The following is a 22,314-nucleotide window of genomic DNA, read 5'->3' on the forward strand; positions in this document are numbered from 1 at the left end:
AGATCGCCTCCGAGGCATGAGGGACGTGGGGATCGACGAGATCAGTATAGAAACCGAGAGCAGTATGATCGCCGAGTCGATCATGATGATCGCCGTCGAGTGCCCACGCCTCCCCCAAGGAGCGGGTCGTATGTGCCTCGACAACATGATGACAGGCGCCCTCACAGTGTTGGGCGAGGTATTCCAATCGACCCTAGAGAGCCAGGTTTTGATGCGAGATCTATTCTCGTGCAGGGCTTGGTCGACAGAAATAGAGCTCATCAAGAGGGCCATGATGGAGGTCCACAAACCAGCAACAGGGTGCATGTCTCTGGTCCAGAGTGCTTCAGTAGAGCTATCAGAGCTGCGGTGATTTCCCCCAACTTCAGGTTGGCGTCTGGAGTTAGTAAGTTCACCGGAGAGTCCAAGCCTGACACTTGGCTTGAAGACTACCGAGTGGCTGTCCAGATTGGTGGCGGCAATGATGAAGTGGCCATGAAACACCTTCCTCTGATGTTGGAGGGCTCAGCTAGAGCATGGCTGAATCAGTTAGCGCCTTGCAGCATCTATACTTGGGAAGATCTCACCCGAGTGTTTGTCAGAACATTCGAGGGCAGTTGCAAACGGCCGTCAGGTTTGACAGAGTTACAGTGTTGTGTTCAGAAGCCAAATGAAACTTTGAGGGATTATATCCAGAGATGGATCACCCTGCACCACACGGTAGAAGATGTGTCAGATCATCAGGCAATTTGTGCCTTTAAGGAAGGCATCAGGTATCGAGAGTTGAATATCAAGTTCGGCCGGACAGGAAATATGACTCTGGCTCGGATGATGGAAATTGCCACCAAGTATGCCAATGGTGAAGAAGAAGAGCGACTCCGGAGCGGCAAGCACAAAGCAGTTGCCCACGAAGCCGGAGGAGGAAACTCCGGTCGGAAACAGAAGCGCAAGGCCGAGCCAGCTGCTCCGGGTGAAGCCTTGGCTGTGGTTCAAGGAAAGTTCAAGGGGAAGCCCAAAGGGCCGTGGAACCCCAAGAAAGTAAAAGATCAAGATGGGAATGACGTGTTGGATCTGCCGTGCCATATCCACACCAAAAAAGATGTAGAAGGTAATTTCATTACCCGAAGCACACCACTCGGCAGTGTCATCTTCTAATCCAGCAGTTCCGAGAGAAACAACCCAAGGAAAAGGAGAAAGAAGCAGACAAGGCTGAGGATGAGGAAGAGGATGATGATGGTTATCCCCACGTGAATTCCACTCTGATGATTTTTGTTGACGTTGAGAGCAAAAGTCGATTGAAAGTCATCAACAGGGAAGTGAACATGGTCGCTCCGGTGACACCCAGTTACTTGAAGTGGTCATAGACTGCCATTACATTCGACCAGTCTGACCATCTAGCGCATATAGCCACCCCTGGGAGGCAAGCACTGGTGGTCGACCCAGTGGTCGAAGGCACTCGACTGACAAAGGTCCTGATGGACGGTGGTAGTGGCCTGAACATACTGTATGCAGAGACACTGAAGGGAATGGGCATTCCAATGTCCAAACTCAGCGAAAGCCATATGAGTTTCCATGGGGTCATTCCAGGCAAGAAGGCTGCATCCCTCGGTCAGATTGCACTCGACGTGGTTTTCGGTGATTCCAAAAATTACCGCAAAGAAAAGTTGACATTTGAAGTTGTGGATTTCTAGAGTGCTTATCATGCAATTCTAGGCAGGCCAGCTTATGCACGGTTTATGGCTCGACCATGTTACATGTACCTCAAACTGAAGATGCCTGGTCCTAGAGGAGTGATCACTATCTCTGGTAATCGGAAGAAGGCAGAAGAGTGCTTCCAAAAGGGCTCAAAGATCGCTGATGCCCAGATGGCCGTGGTAGAATTGCAGGAAAACCAGAAAAATGCAGACCCGAGTGACTTGCTGCGAGCCAAGAAGCCAGCCACAGATTCAGCATTCCAGTCGTCTGGTCAAACGAAGTCGATTAACATTCACCGGACAGATCCCAACGTAGCTCTGACTCACATTTCAACTACACTCGACTCCAAATAGGAAGAAGCGCTCATCCAGTTCCTCCGTGCGAACTGGGACATCTTTGCATGGAAGCCTTCTGACATGCCGGGTGTTCCAAGGGGACTGGCTGAGCATCGTTTGCGAGTCGACCCAAAGGTGAAACCAGTTAAAGAGCATCTTCGACGGTCCGCCGTCCAGAAAAGAAAGGCAATTGGTGAAGAGGTGGCTCGGCTTTTGCCAGCTGAGTTTATCCGAGAGATTTATCACTCCGAGTGGTTAGCCAATGTTGTCATGGTCCCAAAGAAAGACGACTCACTTCACATGTGTATTGATTTCAAGCATATCAATCGGGCCTGCCCGAAAGATCACTTCCCTCTCCCTCGCATCGATCAGATAGTCGACTCGACTGCAGGGTGCGAGCGTTTGTCCTTTTTGGACGCCTACTTTGGGTACCATCAGATCCGTCTGTACGGACCCGACGAGATAAAGACAGCTTTCATCACCTCGTTTGGGTGCTTCTGTTATGTCACAATGCCATTCGGTTTGAAGAACGCCAGAGCCACATTCATGCGGATGATTCATAAGTGCCTGCTCACTCAGATTAGTCGGAATGTGGAAGCATACATGGATGACATTGTGGTCAAGTCACGTAAAGGTTCCGACCTACTGACTGACCATGCTGAAACCTTTGCCAACCTCAGAAGGTATGATATCAAGCTCAATCCATCAAAGTGTGCGTTTGGAGTTCCAGGCGGAAAGTTACTCGGATTTCTTGTTTTCGAACAAGGAATCGATGCTAACCCAGAGAAAGTAGGCGCTATACTCCGAATGAAATGCCCTGTGCATGTGCATGATGGCTAGAAGCTTACTGGTTGCTTGGCCGCCCTAAGTCGATTCATTTCTCGCCTCGGTGAAAAGGTGCTGCCTCTTTACCAACTGATGAAGAAATCATACAAGTTCGAGTGGACCCCAGAAGCTGATGCAGCGTTTGCAGAGCTAAAAGCCCTACTTTCCACCCACCTGGTGCTTGCTGATCCAATCAGCAAATTACCTCGACTGCTTTATATAGCAGCCACTGGACAAGTCGTCAGTACAGTACCTACGGTCGAGCGGGAAGAAGAAGGAAAAGCTTATAAGGTTTAACGCCCAATTTATTATATTTCTGAAGTCTTGACCCCATCAAAGCAGAGATATCCTCATTATCAGAAGCTTGTCTATGGGATTTACATGACCACAAAGAAGGTTGCACACTATTTCTCGGATCACTCTGTTACAGTCGTTAGCGACGCTCCATTGTCAGAGATTATGCACAACAGAGATGCAACTGGTCGAGTGGCCAAATGGGCGATTGAACTCCTTCCCTTGGATATCAAGTTTGAGGGAAAGAAAGCTATCAAGTCCCAAGCAATAGCAGATTTCCTTGCCGAGTGGATCGAACAGCAACTGCCGACTCAAGTTCACTCTGAGCACTGGACCATGTTCATTGACGGATCCAAGATGCTGAACGGTTCTGGTGCTAGAGTAGTTCTGGTATCCCCCTGAGGAGACAGGCTCACATACGTCCTCCAGATTCACTTTGATTCCTCCAACAATGAAGCAGAATATGAAGCACTCCTGTATGGGTTGCGCTTGACCATCTCACTCGGCGTCCGTCGCCTCATGGTCTATGGCGACTCAGATTTGGTAGTTAATCAAGTGATGAAGGAGTGGGACGTCAGAAGCCCAGCCATGACTGGTTACTACAACGCAGTGAGAAAGCTTGAGAAGAAGTTTGAGGGGTTAGAACTCCACCACATACCCCGACTGAAAAATCAAGTAGCCGACGATTTGGCAAAGATAGGTTCCAAGAGAGAAGCCATTCCCAGCAATGTGTTTTTGGAGCATATTCACTTGCCAATAGTTCAGGAAGATCCTTTTACTGAAGAGCCCCCGCAACCTAAGAGCTCCACAGATCCGACTGAAGTCGAGGTCCCAGCCGTGGTCGACCTGATCATGGAGGTTTTGGCCATTACTCCTGACTGGACGGTGCCCTACATTGCGTACATCCTCAGGAAAGAACTCCCAGAGGATGAAGAAGAGGCTCGACAGATCGTCCGTAGATCCAAAGCCTTTACTGTGATAAGAGGGCAGCTGTTCAGAGAAAGCGTGACTGGAGTCGGTCAGAAATGCATAACACCAGAAGAAGGTCGAATGATCCTCAATGACATCCACTCGGGGACCTGTGGTCATCATGCGTCCTCTCGGGCCATCATGGCTAAAGCATACCGAGCTGGATTCTATTGGCCACGCGCAAATGAAATGGCGAAAGATATAGTCGACAAATGTGAAGGCTGCCAGTTTTACTCTGACATGTCTCACAAGCCAGCGTCAGCCCTGAAGACCATCCCCCTCATCTGGCCCTTTGCTGTTTGGGGACTAGATATGGTTGGACCACTGAGAACTGGCAGGAGCGGCTTCACTCATGTGCTCGTTGCAGTCGACAAGTTTACCAAATGGATCGAAGCTAAACCTATCAAGAACCTTGATGCTAGCACCGCTGTCACTTTTATCAGAGAATTGACATGCAGATACGGAGTCCCACACAGCATCATCACGGACAATAGATCGAACTTCGATTCCGATGAGTTCAGAGCTTTCTGCGCCTCTCCGGGCACTCGAGTCGACTATGCTTCTATCGCTCACTCGCAGTCAAACGGACAAGCAGAAAGAGCCAATGGCCTAATTCTCAAAGGACTGAAACCCCGACTGATGCGTGATCTCAAACACGCAGCAGGCTCTTGGGTTGATGAACTTCCGTCAGTTCTGTGGGGTTTGAGGACAACTCCTAATCGGTCGACCGGACGAACTCCTTTCTTCTTAGTCTATGGAGCCGAAGCTGTTCTGCCAAGTGATCTGCTCCACAATGCACCCCGAGTTGAGCTCTTCTCCGAAGAGGCAGCAGAGTAGGCCCGACAAGATTCAGTCGACCTCTTAGAGGAGGAAAGAGAGATGGCCTTGATCCGCTCGACCATTTATCAACAAGACCTGCTTCGATTCCACGCCAGAAATGTGAGGGGTCAAGCCTTTCAAGAAGGAGACCTAGTTCTTTGAGTGGATCAACAGAAACCACACAAGCTTGCCCCGACTTGGGAGGGGCCCTTCATCATCACCAAAGGTCTCCACAACAGAGCATACCATCTTTAAAGTATTGAGCATCAGAAAGACGAGCCACGAGCTTGGAACGCGGAGCTGCTACGCCCCTTTTATACTTAAGCACTCGTTCGAATAAAATGTAATAAGAAACACCTTTGTAATTTGTTTATCAAAGACAAGAGCTTATGGTCCTATCATTCGATTGTTGTGTTCTTATTTACTTCTGAAATCCCCCAGTGGGTGGGCTTAGTCGCGAAGCCGTTTCGCCTAAGTTCAAAAGAAAATCCTACCGAGTGGAGAGCAATCCTCCCACTCGGGGGCTTAGCTGCAGTCCAGTACTTGCCTAAGTTCTCTCACTAGGAGGCTTAGCTGCAGTCCAGTACTCGCCTAAGTTTGAAAAAATCCTACCGAGTGGAGAGCAATCCTCCCACTCGGGGGCTTAGCTAGAGTCCAGTACTCGCCTAAGTTCTCTCACTAGGAGACTTAGCTGCAGTCCAGTACTCGCCTAAGTTTGAAAAATTCCTACCGAGTGGAGAGCAATCCTCCCACTCGGGGGCTTAGCTGCAGTCCAGTACTCACCTAAGTTCTCTCATTAGGAGACTTAGCTGCAGTCCAGTACTCGCCTAAATTTGAAAAAATCCTACCGAGTGGAGAGCAATCCTCCCACTCCGGGGGCTTAGCTACAGTCCAGTACTCGCCCAAGTTCTCTCACTAGGAGACTTAGCTGCAGTCAAGTACTCGCCTAAGTTTGAAAAAATCCTACCGAGTGGAGAGCAATCCTTCCACTCGGGGGCTTAGCTGCAGTCCAGTACTCGCCTAAGTTCTCTCACTAGGAGACTTAGCTGCAGTCCAGTACTCGCCTAAGTTTGAAAAAATCCTACCGAGTGGAGAGCAATCCTCCCACTTGGGGGCTTAGCTGCAGTCCAGTACTCGCCTAAGTTCTCTCACTAGGAGACTTAGCTGCAGTCCAGTACTCGCCTAAGTTCTCTCACTAGGAGACTTAGCTGTAGTCCAGTACTCGCCTAAGTTTGAAAAAATCCTACCGAGTGGAGAGCAATCCTCCCACTCGGGGGCTTAGCTGCAATCCAGTACTCGCCTAAGTTCTCTCACTAGGAGACTTAGCTGCAGTCCAGTACTCGCCTAAGTTTGAAAAAATCCTACCGAGTGGAGAGCAATCCTCCCACTCGGGGGCTTAGCTGCAGTCCAGTACTCGCCTAAGTTCTCTCATTAGGAGACTTAGCTGCAGTCCAGTACTCGCCTAAGTTTGAAAAAATCCTACTGAGTGGAGAGCAATCCTCCCACTCGGGGGCTTAGCTGCAGTCTAGTACTCGCCTAAAGCCCTCTCACTCGGGGGTCTTAGCTGCAGTCCAGTACTCGCCTAAGTCCGAGACATATCCCTATCCGTAAGGACGATGAGGTGCAGGTCGACTGCAACCTTCTCCTTCGGAGCTACGGCACAAGTACAACGTCCGCTCCATCCCTATCCGCAAGGACGACGAGGTGCAGGTCGACTGCAACCTTATCCTTCGGAGCTATGTCACAAGTACAACGTCCGCTCCATCCCTATCCGCAAGGACGACGAGGTGCATGTCGACTGCAACCTTGTTCTTCGGAGCTACGGCACAAGTACAACGCCCGCTCCATCCCTATCCGCAAGGACGACGAGGTGCAGGTCGACTGCAACCTTCTCCTTCGGGGCTACGACACAAGTACAACGTCCGCTCCATCCCTATCCGCAAGGACGACGAGGTGCAGGTCGACTGCAACCTTCTCCTTCGGGGCTACGACACAAGTACAACGTCCGCTCCATCCCTATCCGCAAAGATGATGAGGTGCAGGTGGACTGCAACCTTCTCCTTTGAAGCTACGGCACAAGAACAACATCCGCTCCATCCCTATCCGCAAGGACGACGAAGCGCAGGTCAACTGGAGCCGCCACCTCAGAGCTGCGTCTCCAGCGCAAAGACTATTCCAAGCAGTGAGGAAAGTCCATTCAAAGGCAAACGCAAGCACATTTAGAAATAAACCAAATTCAAATAAATCCTAAAAAGTCCAAGCAGCAAATCAAAAGTACTCAGGCATCAAGCCCGAAGGAGTTCAACGGTTACAGCAATCACTCGGCATTCCGAGGCAAATTTAAAGCAGATTCAAGTTTCATAAGTTTGTTCACTCGGCCGGAGGAGGGCTGGCAGGCTCCACGAATGAATCCAGGTAGATCCCATCAACTATCCGAGTGGCGGCAGCAATAAAGGTCTCCATGAAGGACTGGAAGTCATGCTTTTTGGTGTTAGCGACTTTGATCGCAGCCAGCTTGTCTTCATGAACTTCCTTGCAATGGACTCGCACCAAGGACAGCGCCACGTCAGAACCACACCGGGCGGAGGATTTCTTCCATTCTTGCACTCGGTCAGGGATTTCGTTCAGTCGAGTCATCAGAGATTCCAGGTCATTCTGAAGCGTCTCCTCTGGCCAAAGCGATGAATCGATTCGGGAGACTACCTCCTTCAGGCGCGCGAGGTAGCTTATGGCGCTGGCGATACGAGACTCCAGTCGGAGCACGTTCATTGCAGTTTTGTCACAGACTGGAGAAGCGATAGAGTCCAGACCCGTCTCGGCCCTTCCACTTTCCTCGCCGAAGTCTTGGCAGAATTCTGTAGCAAAAATTAGTCAATCGACCGAGCAAGATCAAACCGCAAGCATCAACACAGTCGGATTAAAAGAAATACCTTCCAGCGTGAGATAAAGCTTCTTGGCAAGAGTCCTCAGATAAGCTTGCGTGTCATTCCTCTTGCGAATCGCAGACTCCAGCTTTTCATTCAGGGCGACCTTGTCCTTCTTCAGACTGATCACTTCACGGTTAGCTTCATTAAGACAAGATTTCAGTTTGGTCACCTCTCCTTCCAGCGTTCCGACTGAAGCAAGCTTCTGGTCTGCAAGAGCAGTTTTATCTTGGGCAGCTTTTTGCATGGTGGCAAGGTTCGAGTCTTCTCCAGAGCCAACTTCATTTTCTCTGCAAAAGAAGCAATCGATTCAAAGAAGAGATCAAAGAAATGTATCGAAAATCAGTCGACAGTCAGTTACCTTCCATACCAGCGGCTTCGTCTTGAGCTTTCTTCATATTCTGCTAGGCTAATTCCAAGTCGAGGTTGAGTTGCCTCTGCTTCTCCTCAAGTTCAGCAAACTTAGAAATGAGAGTGCAAGACTTCTGCAGAAGGCAAAAGACGGATCAGTCAATAAGATCAAAAAGTTGTTTACTTCCGAGTGAATAAAACCTAAAGAAGTTCGCTTAGAGCCCAGCCGACTACACACAGTCGGCTGCGGTCTTAGGGGGTACACCCAACAGGTGCACTTGGCGTGCCCCCGTTGACTAAGACTCAACTCGACCGGTCCGCTCGGCCCAAAAAAACCTGTTCAGACCCCAGCCGACTGCCAGTAGTCGACTGCGGTCTCGGTGACTACACCCAGTGGGTGCACTTGGCGTGCCCCACTGGTTCAGATCCCACTCGCCCAAACCGAGTGGATGAATGAAACTACTCGACCGGCTCGCCTGAGTCGAGTGTAAGGAGTACAAAAGAAAGGAAAGAAGAACTCAGACCCCAGTCGACTGCTAGCAGTCGACCGCGGTCTCGGGGACTACACCTAGTGGGTGCACTTAGCGTGCCCCCACCGGTTCAGATCCCACTCGCCCAGACCGAGTGGAAGAACGAAACTACCAAAAACAACAAAACACCCAGTGGGTGCTCTAATTCGACGCAAACAATAGCATATTATGTAGAATAAGATTTTTTTCGAGTGACACTTCCTCATAGAGCGAAAAGAGTCGGAAAGTCTACTCACTTGGACATTGGCCCGAAGGGCAGCACTGGCGTCGTAGGCAGCCTGGCTGTTCTCATGCACCGTCTTCACCCGCTCCATCATCATGTCAGCATGTCGGATGGCTTCCGCAGCTACTTTCGACTGGTTGTCCGGGACGGGGTAGCTGGTGAAAAAGTGAGCAGTCGACCCAGGTGCGGCGGCTTGGAGCTCCCTGGTGTGGAGTTGACTGGTTGTCCGGGACGGGGTAGCTGGTGAAAAAGTGAGTAGTCGACCCAGGTGTGGCGGCTTGGAGCTCCCTGGTGTGGAGTTGGACAGCTGAAGGAATCACAGGTGCAGTCGACGGGCGGGATGCCCACTCGACAAGGGTGCAGCGAAGGTCACGGAGGCCCTGCCCACGTCTTCAGGTTGACGGACAGGAGGTGTTGTAGTTGGTTCTTGCCGAGCCATCCTGCCAGCTGCTACCTTCTTGCTCTTCCTAGGCTTAAGAGCCACATCTTCATCGTCATCTGGAAGATCAATGATGTTGGGTGGAGCTGCAAGGCAGATCATTCGACCCCAAGTGAACCACTAGAACGCAATCGACCAGAGAATCAAGAACAAAATCACAAGAGTTGATACCTGGGTTGGAGGTTACCGCATCTTCCATTTTCCTCGTCCCGGTACTAGAAAGAAGAAGTTCCTGACGTAGCGGCACTGCAAAGACCCGCATTCAATCCGTTACATCCGGTTAATCGAGTCGACGAAAAGGACAAGTCAGATGGTTACCCGGAGATAGTAGGAACGGTCACTTTGATCCTGGGCAAAGCTTTTAGTAGTTTGGAGGAGGTGGCTTTCGGCACTTTCGGCGCTGGGGGCGGCGCAACTTTGCACTGCTTTGGAGCCTTCTCAATCGGCATTGGAGAAGACGTCCTGGGGCACTTCGAAGACTGACCAATCGGCACGGCCACCAAGTCCGGAGTGCTCGCCGGGTCGTGAGCGTGTTTGGATCTCCTCTCCCTGCGAGGAGGCGAGTCGACTTCTTCGTCATCAGTCGATTCGTCGCTCTCCTCTTCTTCCTCGGCATCCGAATGCTCCTCGCCGCTCTCGCCACCGCTCCCTTCTTCCTCGGCCTCTTGGTCCTGCACTCCATTGGGCATTGAGTACATGTCGATGAGGGCCTGAAAGGACAACGATCAAAGGAAATTCAATCGACCATAAACAAGATATCACTCGATGAATCAGAAATATACTTGATAAGACAGAATTATACCTGCTCCGGCTGGTGCGAGTTGTCGAATGGAATCACCCTCCTAGACCCCCGAGGGTTGTCTTTGTTGCTGGTGATCCCCATCAACCACTTCTCCAAGGTATCCTCGCCGACATCCTCTGGGTGGATCCAAGTGGAATCCTCGAGCCCAGAGTACATCCACATCGGATGATCACGCGCCTGAAGAGGTTGGATGCGTCGACCGAGAAAGACCTCCAGCAGGTCCATCCCGGTCACCCCGTCGTGGACAAGCTGGACGACCCGCTCGACCAGCACCTTGACATGCGCTCGAGCCAAGGAAAAGGGAGGAAGTCCAGTCGACTGACCCGTGGTCGGCTGATCCTTGCGGTAGAACCAAGTCGACTGCCAGCCCCAGACCGAGTCGGGTAGAATCATGGCTGGGAAAGTACTCTTGCTCCTCATCTAGATCCCCAGACCCCCGCACATCTGGATCACTTGTGTCTTCTCATCACTCGACTTGGCCTTCTTGACCGCCTGGGAGCGGCAGGTGAAGATGTGTTTGAAAAGGCCCCAGTGCGGTCGATAGCCCAAGAAGTTTTCACACATCGACACGAAAGAGGCCAGATAGACTATGGTGTTTGGAGTGAAATGGTGGAGTTGAGCCCCAAAGAAGTTCAAAAAACCCTGGAAGAAAGGATGGGGAGGCAGTGAGAATACGCGATCTACGTGGGTGGCGAGGAGAACACACTCACCCTCCCTTGGCTGCGGCTCGGTTTTGTTCCCCGGGAGCCGTGCCGACTTGTGGGGGATCAGTCCCCCCTCCACCAGGTCGTCGAGGTTGTCCTGGGTGATTGTCGAGCGGATCCCGTCGCCATGTATCCAGCCCACCGGCAGGCCAGATCTCGACGAGGATCTGCCCCGGCTGGTCCGCTTGCCCTTCGCCTTCGCTGTCGCCTTCTTCGTGCGTTCCAGCGGCACCGTCCTCTCCTTCCCCATGGCAACGGGTCGAGCTCGAGCGAAGGTCTGGTGACGAGGGCGGAAGCGAGCGTGGCGGAGAGATTGGGAGAAGAAGAAGAGAGAACGGGAGCGCACGGGGCAGAGGCCTGGTCCGGGCCTTTTATAAGGTCATCACCCGAGTGACTGACTGGTGGACCCAGGCGATCTAAACAAATCCCGCAACAGTCGCACATGCAGTACGTGGCAAAAAAGGTGGCGTGGGGATCGAGGAGACTTTCCTAATCTGTCCCAATAACCTTGGTTCCGTCCGTCTGGCGCACTTCCCAAAATTCGAATCCCGCGATCCGCGGAGAGCAGAACAACCTGTCAGACTGAAGACAAATATCCTCTACATCATCATTCGGAACCCTACCGTGAAAATTCACTCAACAAAAACGAAGAATGGACCAAGGCGACTGAGAAAGGAACCAACGTCCTCACCTCAACTCATTGTTCCAGAACAAGATATACTCATAGCTCAAAGAATGGGTCGGAAGTGTTCCCAACTCCTTACCCACTCAAACCCTGATCCATTCGGGGGCTAATGATGAAGCTATGTGCGTAGGGTAGGGTCATGGATCTGTCCAACATACCCTCCCCAAGGACATCTCTACAAATAATTAGAAGCAGTCGAAGAGAAAACATCATCCACTCGACCATGAAGATGTGCTCACTCGACCACCTTGAAGACACTCGACCACCAGAAGATGAGAAACCCCCCACTCTGCAGCGGTCATGACTTAAACCATAGCTTTATGGGCATTTATAACACTTTATTGTAGACGTTACTAGTAATGCCCCCACCTTTATGAGCATTGAACCCTGTGTAATAGAGGGGAGCTGGGGTCCTGGCGCACTCTATATAAGCCACCCCCCTCCTCTGGGACAAGGGTTCGCACATTCTGTAATTCACACACATATATTCAGTCGATCGCTTCAGGGCTCCAAGACATAGGGCTGTTACTTCATCCGAGAAGGGCCTGAACTCGTAAAACTCGTGTGTACAACTCCTCCATAGCTAGGATCTTGCCTCTACATTCTTACCCCCCTATTCTACTGTCAGTCTTAGAACCACGACAGTAAGTGCTTGAAGGTATATCTTTAGATCTTGCAATTGAGTCTTTTAGTTTCTTGTTTTATCACTAGTTTGGTTCATAAAAAGAAAACTACAAAAAATGGAATTGAGGTGGTCTCATATTATTCATCTTTATCATGTCTTTCTTGAAAATGATGGAGCGGAAAATTGTGCTCAATTGGTAGAAGAAGAATTCAATAGAATGATTGGCCTGAATGATGAGCATGATTGCTATTTGTTAGTATGAATTCTGTGAATATCCAAAATGCTAATGATGATTGCACAAGTCATGACAAAAATGTTACTTATAAGCATCCCAATTTTTGTGGAGTGGAAAGAATTTGTGAAGGCATGCCTTATAGGGATAATAGATTTTGTAAGAAGCATAAACATGATAGAACCAATTTTTTGCTCAGAGTGATAGATGGATTTGCTACAAAATGATGTTCTCTTTATCCTATTACTTGTGAACTTTGCAATAAAGTTGGTCACCTTAATTTCCAATGCATGCTTTTTCATGATCGAATCATGTCCAAATATTGCAATAACTTGATCACCCTTGAATGTTATAATGAAATTTGTTTATTTTTGGAGTGTGAAGAATTGTCACATAAAAATAGTTCGTTTGAAGTATTCAAATTCACAGACTACGCTAAAACTAATTTTAAATAAATCCATATGTTTTGTATGGTAATTGCAATGATAATGCTTATATTGCCAACTATAGAAAGACGAGAAAACCAATAGAATATAAAAGGAATACTAAAGAAAGGGTAAAGATTTCTACTTTCCCTCCTATTGTTTCTCATAATGAAATAGGTGACGAGAAGGATCTCCCTACTCAACCAATCTCATTAATAAGAAGCTCGGAGACATTAATTAAACCCACACATGATGTGGTGAAGAAGAAGAAGAAAAGAAGAAAGAGTAGAGGTAAAGGTATCTCTATTATTGTTGTGCCTCATGAAAATCAATCAAAAATAATTGTGGAAGATGATGCACTTGATGATGATATTGCTTCTTTGTCTTATGACACAATGTCTGAAAGAACTATTGATGATGATTTTGTTATGCCTATTGCTTGTTGTGATGATTATGATTGGGAAGATAATGATACCTCTTATAATCTAGAAAATCTTTTTGGCACCAACTTGGGAAATTATGATGATAATAATTGTTATACTATTGGTGTTATTCATACAATTAATGATGAGAGTGATTATGCTTATGATATGCCAAGCCACAAGCTTGGGGATGCTATGTTTGATGAAAATGACATGTTTGAGAATTTATTTGCTGCAATTAATGTTTGTCCCAATCTTGGGGATGTTATGCTTAATGAAAATGACCTTTTCAGTCCCCCTACTTTGCATGATCAAATTTGTGATGATGATTGCATGCCTCCTATTTACGATGATTGCAATATTTATGAGAGTGGGTTTGGAAGAGTGTCAACTTTAGATAATATTTATCCCACTATTTTGGAGGATGTTGGATCTTATTATAATGATAAAAGTGGACTTGGAGAGGTCATGACTTTGTTTAGTAATGATTCCACTACTTCAAAAGAGGTTTCAATTGACTATGATCAGAACAAAGTTGTCGCTTATGATGATTATTATGATGATACTTATGTTATAAAAAGTAGTGATAATTCCTTTTACTGAACATTACTCTTTTAATGTGGAAACAATTTATAGTATTCGAGTTTCCTATGATACTCCCACTATTATGAATGAGAATAGAATTGCTTATGTGGAGAGTAATAAAAATACTATGCTTGTGGATCATGAAAATAATGCTTTGTGTGATAGCTATATTTTTGAATTCATTCATGATGCTACTGAAAATTATTATGAGAGAGGAACTTATGCTTTTACTAATTTCAACAACATCAAGTTTTCTCTCTATATATTGAAAATCTTGAAGTTATATTTGTTTTGCCTTCCTATGCTAGTTGATTCTTGCTCCCATGAATTGTTTGATCACAAAATACATATGCATAGGAAGTGGGTTAGGATTAAATGTGCTTGCCATGTGATTCATGACGCTCTCTTTGTGTTTCAATTCTTTACTTTTATGTGAGCATCATTGAAATCATCAAAGAAAAGCGCTTGTGGGAGGCAACCCAACACTTTTACTTAATTTTTTAATGTGTTCACATGATTAAGCTACTATAGTAATCATGTTTTATAGCTTTTTTTCCAATAAAGTGCCAAGTAAAGCCTTTGGGATAGTGTGGATGATAGTTGACTTGATTCTGTGCAAAAACAGAAACTTTTATTTCCAGTAACAGAATTTGTAAATTCATCGGAACATGATTTCAATCTTATATTTTTACATATGATTTTTATACAAATTCCCTATGTTTTCTTAATTTTTCGGATTTTTTGGAGTTACATAAGTATGGTTAGAGGGCAGATTACTACAGACTGTTCTGTTTTTGACACATTCTGCTTTCAAGGCATAGTTTGCTTGTTTGCTAGTTTCTATGTCTTATATTGCTCAATATAAATTGTGGAAATGATAAGGTACAATAGGCATTGTGTGAGAACAATTATGAATCTTTTCTTCGACAGTACCAAAGTGAATCGTGTGCTCTTTATCATACTAACCTATCTCACGAAGTTCCGTTAAGTTTTGTGTGATTGAAGTTTTCAAGTTTTGGGTGAGATATCGATATGAGGAGAATAAGGAGTGACAAGACCCTAATCTTGGGGATGCCCAAGGCACCCTCAAGGTAACATTCAAGGAATATCCAAGCAACTAAGCTTGGGGATGCCCCGAAAGGCATCCCCTCTTTCGTCTCCAACATTATTGGTAACCTCACTTGGAGCTATATTTTCATTCATCACATGATATGTGTTTTTCTTGGAGTGTCATTTTATTTTATTTTTATTTGCTTTCTATTATTTAGAATGATGTTTTTCATCCTTTACTTCAATAAAAATGTCAAGGATAGCCTTTACCATGCTTATTTTGCAAGTCTATGTGTTGCTGTTTCAAAACAGTAAGTTTAGTGTTGTTGCAAAAATTCCCGAGAAAAAATCAGAATGTGATAAAACGTTGAAATATTTTGCACAATAAGCTATGAATAATTTTGTAAAGTGTGGTAAATTTTAAGAATTTTCGGAGTTACAGAAGTATGATTCTTCTTGCATTCTTTAGAGACTGTCCTATTTTGACAAATTGTTGTTATGTTTGCATTGTTTGCATATGTTTGCTTGTTTAATGATTCTATTTGAGGCTAGGGGTATTAAATATGTAGAGGAATTTAGTATACAATTTTAAATAATAATTTTAGTGATTTGCTACAATAGATAATGATAAGGTTTTTGCACTGATTTATACTAACTTACCTCACGAGTTCTTGTTGAGTTTTGTGTGGATGGAGTTTTTAAGATTTAGGAAAACCGTGATATAAAAGGAATTAAGGAGACACAAAAGCTCAAGCTTGAGGATTCCCAAGTCATACCAAGTTGGTATTCGCATAATTCTCAAGCATCTAAGCTTGGGAATGCCCCAGTAGGCATCCCACCTTTCTTCGTCAACAATTATCGGTTAGTATCGGCTGAGCTTAAGTTTTCGCTTCTTCACATGAGTAGTGCTATTCTTGGAATGTCATTTTTTTTGTTTCCTTGTTGTCTTAATAAAGTACTTATATACTGAAGTCTTCAATAAGAGAGAGTCCTCAATTAGCTACCCATTCACTTAACTACTCGCTTGATCTTCACTTATATCTTTTTGGGGTACTTTATCATTTGCTCTAGTGCTTCACTTATATCTTTTTGAGCACTTTAGAATTTTTGAAGAAAAACTCTCATGCTTCACTTAGGTTTTTTGAGAATTAGTAAATTTTTGAATAAATTCTCTCATGCTTCACTTATATTATTTTGGGAGAAGAAAACTTCATGCTCATGTTCTTCACTTAAATTTGCTCGAGCTTGTCAAAAGCAATTGCATCTTATGAAATTAGTCACAAAGTGATAGATATTTAAGAGGGATATAATAAAAACTTTCATGAAGATCATTGGACAAAATAAACTTGATTCTTTGTAATAGTTTTGCAAGATGGGGATAATAATATGTGAGAATATTGGTGTTAAGGTTTGTGATTCCCAATGCAAGCACGAACGCCAATATTTATGCAATGAAATTACACCCTACTTGTGGTGCATTATTCGGTGTTAGTTATGCTTAATGCTCGCTTATGTGATTATTCGTTTCTTGGTTGGATGCTTCTTAATATTTTGCTAGCCTCTACTTGTACTAACTAGGATTACTACTTGTGTATCCAAAATCCTTAAACCCAATTTCGCCATATGAGTCCACCATACCTACCTATATGCGGTATTTCCATGTCGTTCTAAGCAAATTTGTATGTGTTGTCTCCAATTTTCAAAATGGATTTCCTTTTTGTGTGCTCGTACCGCTCATGAAGCGGTAGGGGGTGGCCAATATTTTCCATTGTAGATTTGTTATTCTCAAGATGAGTGTTTATTCACTTGTCATTGCACGAGAGTATGGCGGTAATAGGGATGCCTAGTCCCAAAATGAAAAATAAATTACTTCATGTTGTCAAATAATAAATTTCTTGGAAAGTGTTGGCATGGATAGTACCCGTGGATACGGCTAGCCGTGGAGTGTGAAAGAATGGTGGAAAAAGGAATAAACTTTATTTTCTGTTTGGGAACCTCCTATGATATATCTAACAGAGAAAGTGTTGGGAATTACTCGGTCATTTTCGTTGACGGGAAAAGTATGCCTCTCAAAAAAATTTATCTCTCAATTTAAGCTTTGAGCTCTAGCACCTCTACAAATCCCAAATTCCGTCTATGAAAGGTCTATCTATTTACTTTATGCCATTTTTATTTTTATTTGAGTCTTGTAGGATCGAAAGTATGTCTAGAGGGGGGTGATTAGACTACTTGACCAAATAAAACTTATCCTTTTCCCAATTTTAGTTCTTGGCAGATTTTAGCAACTTTGGACAAGTGTCAAGCAATCTTAACACAATTCAAGCAAGCATGAAAAGAGTATATGAGCAGCGGAAAGTAAAGCATGCAACTTGCAAGAATGTAAATGGAAGGGTTTGGAGGATTCAAACGCAATAGGAGGCACAGATTTTTTTGTCGTGGTTCCGATAGGTGGTGCTATCGTACATCCATGTTGATGGAGACTTCAACCCACGAAGGGTAACGGCTGCACGAGTCCACGGAGGGCTCCACCCACGAAGGGTCCACGAAGAAGCAACCTTGTCTATCCCACCATGGCCGTCGCCCATGAAGGACTTGCCTCACTAAGGGTAGATCTTCACGAAGTAGGCGATCTCTTGCCCTTACAAACTCCTTGGTTCAACTCCACAATCTTGTCGGAGGCTCCCAAGTGACACCTAGCCAATCTAGGAGACACCACTCTCCAAGAAGTAACAAATGGTGTGTTGATGATGAATTCCTTGCTCTTGTGCTTCAAATGATAGTCTCCCCAACACTCAACTCTCTCTCACAGGATATGGATTTGGTGGAGAGAAGATTTTAGTGGAAAGCAACTTGGCGATGGCTAGAGATCAAGATTCATATGTAAGAATGGAATATCTTGGACTCAACACAAGTGTAGGTGGTTCTCACTCAGAAAAGGTAAGTTGGAAGTGTAGGTTCATTTTGATGGCTCTCTCCACGAATGAAGAGGAGGTGGAGGGGTATATATAGCCTCCACACAAAATCTAACCGTTACACACAACTTGCCAATCTCGGTGGGACCGAATTGATAAACTCGGTCGGACCGATTCAGCAAATCTAGTGACCATTAGGATTTTCGATGGGACCGACATGCAACTCGGTAGGACCAATATGGTTAGGGTTAGGGCATAACGTAATCTCGGTGAGACCGATTACACAAACTCGGTGAAACCGATTTTGGTAATAAGCTAACCAGAGAGTTGGTCAGGTAAACTCGGTGGGACCGGTTCGCTCATTTCGGTGAGACTAAAATGTTATGAAAGGGAAACATAGAGTTTATGTTGCAATCTCGGTGGGACCGATCGCTCATCTCGGTGGGACCGTAACGTTACGAAAGGAAACAAAGAATCGGTGGGGCCAAGTTTGACTTTTGGTTTAGGTCATATGTGGATGTGAGAAAGTAGTTGAGGGCTTTGGAGCATATCACTAAGCATTTTGAGCAAGAGCCTCATTAAGCAACACCTCATCCCTCCTTGATAGTATTGGCTTTTCCTATAGACTCAATGTGATCTTGGATCACTAAAATAGAAAATGTAGAGTCTTGAGCTTTGAGCTTGAGCCAATCCTTTTGTCCTTAGCATTTTTTAGGGGACCACTTTTCTCATCCATGCCATGCCAATCATTGAGCTTTCCTGAAATATTAATCTTGAAATAGCATTAGCTCAATGAGCTATATGTTGTTAGGAATTACCAAAACCACCTAGGGATAGTTGCACTTTCAAGTCTCCATCTTCTCTTATAAAGAACCAACTAATGGGGCACTATGATCGTACTTGAGCATTGGATATAGCTAATATATGAGTGCATTTCGTGAATGGATCAATGATTGAGCATGATGGGCTAGGGATAACTTTCTTTAGTATTGATATTTTGAAAGACATGGTTGCTTGCTTGAGTATTGAAATCTTCATGTTAAAACTAGGCTATTGCTTCGAACCATATAAAATTCCAAATGTCCATGCTACCAAAGAAAAGAATATGTGACGAACATGTTAGGCAGCATTCCACATCAAAAAATCTGTTTTTATCATTTACCTACTGGAGGACGAGTAGAAATTAAGCTTGGGGATGCTGATACGTCTCCAACGTATCTATAATTTTTGCTTGTTCCATGTTGATATATTATCATTCTTGGATGTTTTACAATCATTTTATAGCAACTTTATATCATTTTTTGGGACTAGCCTATTGACATAGTGCCAAGTGCCAGTTGTTGTTTTTTTGCTAGTTTTTTACTTTACAGAAAATCAATACCAAATGGAGTCCAAATGCAGCAAAACTTTTTGGAGAATTTTTCTGGACCAAAAGACACCTGATGGGCCAAAGAAGTACCAGAGCGAGGCTTCGAGGGGAGCACAACCCACCAGGGCACGCCCACGTGGGTTGTGCCCACCTTGGTGGCCTCCCGCACCGCCTCTTCACCCTATAAATTCCCAAATATTCCAAAAACCCTAGGGAAGTCGATAGATCAGAAGTTCCGCCGCTGCAAGCCTCTGTAGCCATGAAAAATCAATCTAGACCCCGTTCTGGCACCCTACTGGAGGGGGAAATCATCACCAGTGGCCATCTTCATCATCGCTATGGCCACCATGATGACGAGGGAGTAGTCCACCCTCGGGGCTGAGGGTTTGTACCAGTAGCTATGTGTTTAATCTCTCGCTCTCTCTCTCATGTTCTTGATTTGGCACGATCTTGATGTCTCGCGAGCTTTGTTAATATAGTTGGATCATATGGTGTTTTCCCCTCTCTATCTTGTTGTGATGAAATTGAATTTTTTCCTTTGAGATCTCGTTGTTATCGGATTGAATATTTTTATGGATTTGAGAACACTTGATGTATGTATTGCTATGAATACCCATGGTGACAATGGGGTATCATATTGATTCACTTGATATGTGTTTTGGCACTCAACTCGCGGATTCCCGAGGTGACATTGGGGTAATCTATGCATAGGGGTTGATGCACGTTTTCATCTTTGTTTCTCCGGTAGAAATCTTAGGGCACTCTTTGAGGTTCTTTGTGTTGGATTGAGCATTATGAATCTGAAATTGTTTGATGCATATGGTATAATGAACTCACGGATACTCGCTGTGACATTGGAGTATCTAGGTGACATTAGAGTTGGTTGATGTGTATCACATGGTGTTATTTGAGTACAAACTCTTAGATCGATCGATCGGAAAGGATAACTTGGTGTTATTTTAGTACTCCCTCCGTTTCTTTTTAGTCTGCATACCAGATTTGGTCAAAGTCAAACTTTGTTAACTTTGACTAAGTTTATAGAAAACAATATCAAGATTCACAATATGAAATCAATATTGTTTGATGCATCATGAAATTAATTTTCATACCATATATATTTAGTATTGTAGATGTTGATATCTTTTCCTACGAAGTTGGTCAAACTTTAGAAAGTTTGACTTTGACCAAATCTTATATGAAAACTAAAAAGAAACAAAGGTAGTACGAACTCTTGGATAGATCGATCAGAAAGGATAACTTTTGAAGTGATTCTTCATCGCACGTTGAGGGTTGGCTATATGATCCACATATATAAGCATTGTTGAGAGATTGCACTAGCGAAAGTACGGACCCTAGGTCTCATTTTCATGCATTGCAATACTATTTGTGTTCATTTTTGTTACTTGCTACCTTGCTGATTTCTATTGTTCATATTACAAAAAGCAATATCGACTATCATTACTACGCTTGTATCACCATCTGTTCGCCGAACTATTGTATTTACTATTGTATTTGATGTGTTGGGGACACAAGAGACTTTTTATTATTTGGTTGCAGGGTTTGTTGAGAGAGATCATCTTCATCCTACACCTCCCACGGATTGATAAACCTTATGTCATCCACTTGAGGGAAAACTGCTACTGTCCTACAAAACTCTGCGCTTGGAGGCCCAACACAAGTCTACAAGAACAAATTGTGTAGTAGACATCATTGCCTCAGTCTAATTCGTTCAACAGAAATGGCTTCGCCTTTGGTGAGCCACATTAGAGGTCTGTGTGATGGAGCCACGTCGAGCTCAGGTGAGGAGCTGATCCATCATTTTTTTTCATTTTGTGGTTGCTCTGGTGCTGCCAGAGGCAGGTTACGGGCGTTGGTGTCAACTGTAGGAAATTCTTCGGTATGTATTGTAATATTTGTTCTTGGTTGGTGTTCCTTTGCGCAAAGGCTAGTATTCTTTTGTCTTTTTAGTTTTGTCAGGTGTGACTTGTACTACGATCTTTATTATATGAATGAGAAATGTATTACCATGAAAAAAATTATGACAGAGTAATTTGAACAAGGGACATTAATACTACCAAGCGTGTGAAATTTATCACACTATCCCAACACTGCAATTCATTTTTAGTCTTTCATTTTCAAGGGTGACGAAATTTATCATTTGAAAATATGAATGAAAATAACTACTCACTAGGAAGACTAACAACAAATAGTTTTATCCTCAACCATTCCTATTTCCTAGCAGATGCATTCTTCCTTTTCACCCGCGTTCAAATCCGAAAATGTTGAATGTACAGGCAACTTTTACTGACTGACTCTTGTGGTACGTGTCCCTCTCTTCCTAATTCGTTTGCCCCTACATTTCACGGTCAGGCCCACCTCCGCCACAGCAGTTGATATCATCTCACCCCGTAACTTATAATCTGTAAAACTTGTCTCTAAGGGCATCTTCAACGCAACCCGTAAATTTCCTCCCGCATCCATCCGCAGACAGGGGAGACCAATCTGCGGACAGTGATGTGAAAGGATGACATCCAAACGTAGCCTATATATGTCCGTCAGCAAATTCAAATTCAAATCTGTGCCGTTCCACACAACGCGCAGGATCATACCCGCGCCGGTTCGCATCCCGGATGACAACCAAAAGGAGGAAAATATGCCTAGTTTTTACATGCCTGAATCCAAAAGAACATCAGTCCGATAATCCATGCATTTCTGCCCTACCAGATCGCCATCCCAGCAAGATGCTTCCCGATCAAGGAGGTGTCGCCGCTGCCGCGTAGGCAGCCTCCGCTGAGGTCCACCTCTGTCTCTCCTGCGTCCTCATCTTCCGCCGCCACCAACTCATCTTTCTGCCGCTCTAGCATTGGGTAGCGGATGGATTGCATGATAATTCTAGCGTCGGCATCCAAAGAGTCGTTGTTCAAGGTCAACATCTTAGCGTTCTCCGCATTGGCGACGATCTCCACCCTCTTTTCCTCAAGGGCGACCTTCTTCTCCTCGAGCACCGCCTTCCTCTCTTCGATCATGGTCCTCTTCTCTTCGAGCTTGATCTTCTTCTCTGTCGCCTCCATCAACTGCTTGAACCTATCCTCCTTGATGTTCGAGCACCTCACACATGCC

This window comes from Triticum urartu, chromosome 1 (assembly GCF_003073215.2).
Source record: "Triticum urartu cultivar G1812 chromosome 1, Tu2.1, whole genome shotgun sequence".
In the NCBI taxonomy this organism is placed as follows: Eukaryota; Viridiplantae; Streptophyta; class Magnoliopsida; order Poales; family Poaceae; genus Triticum; species Triticum urartu.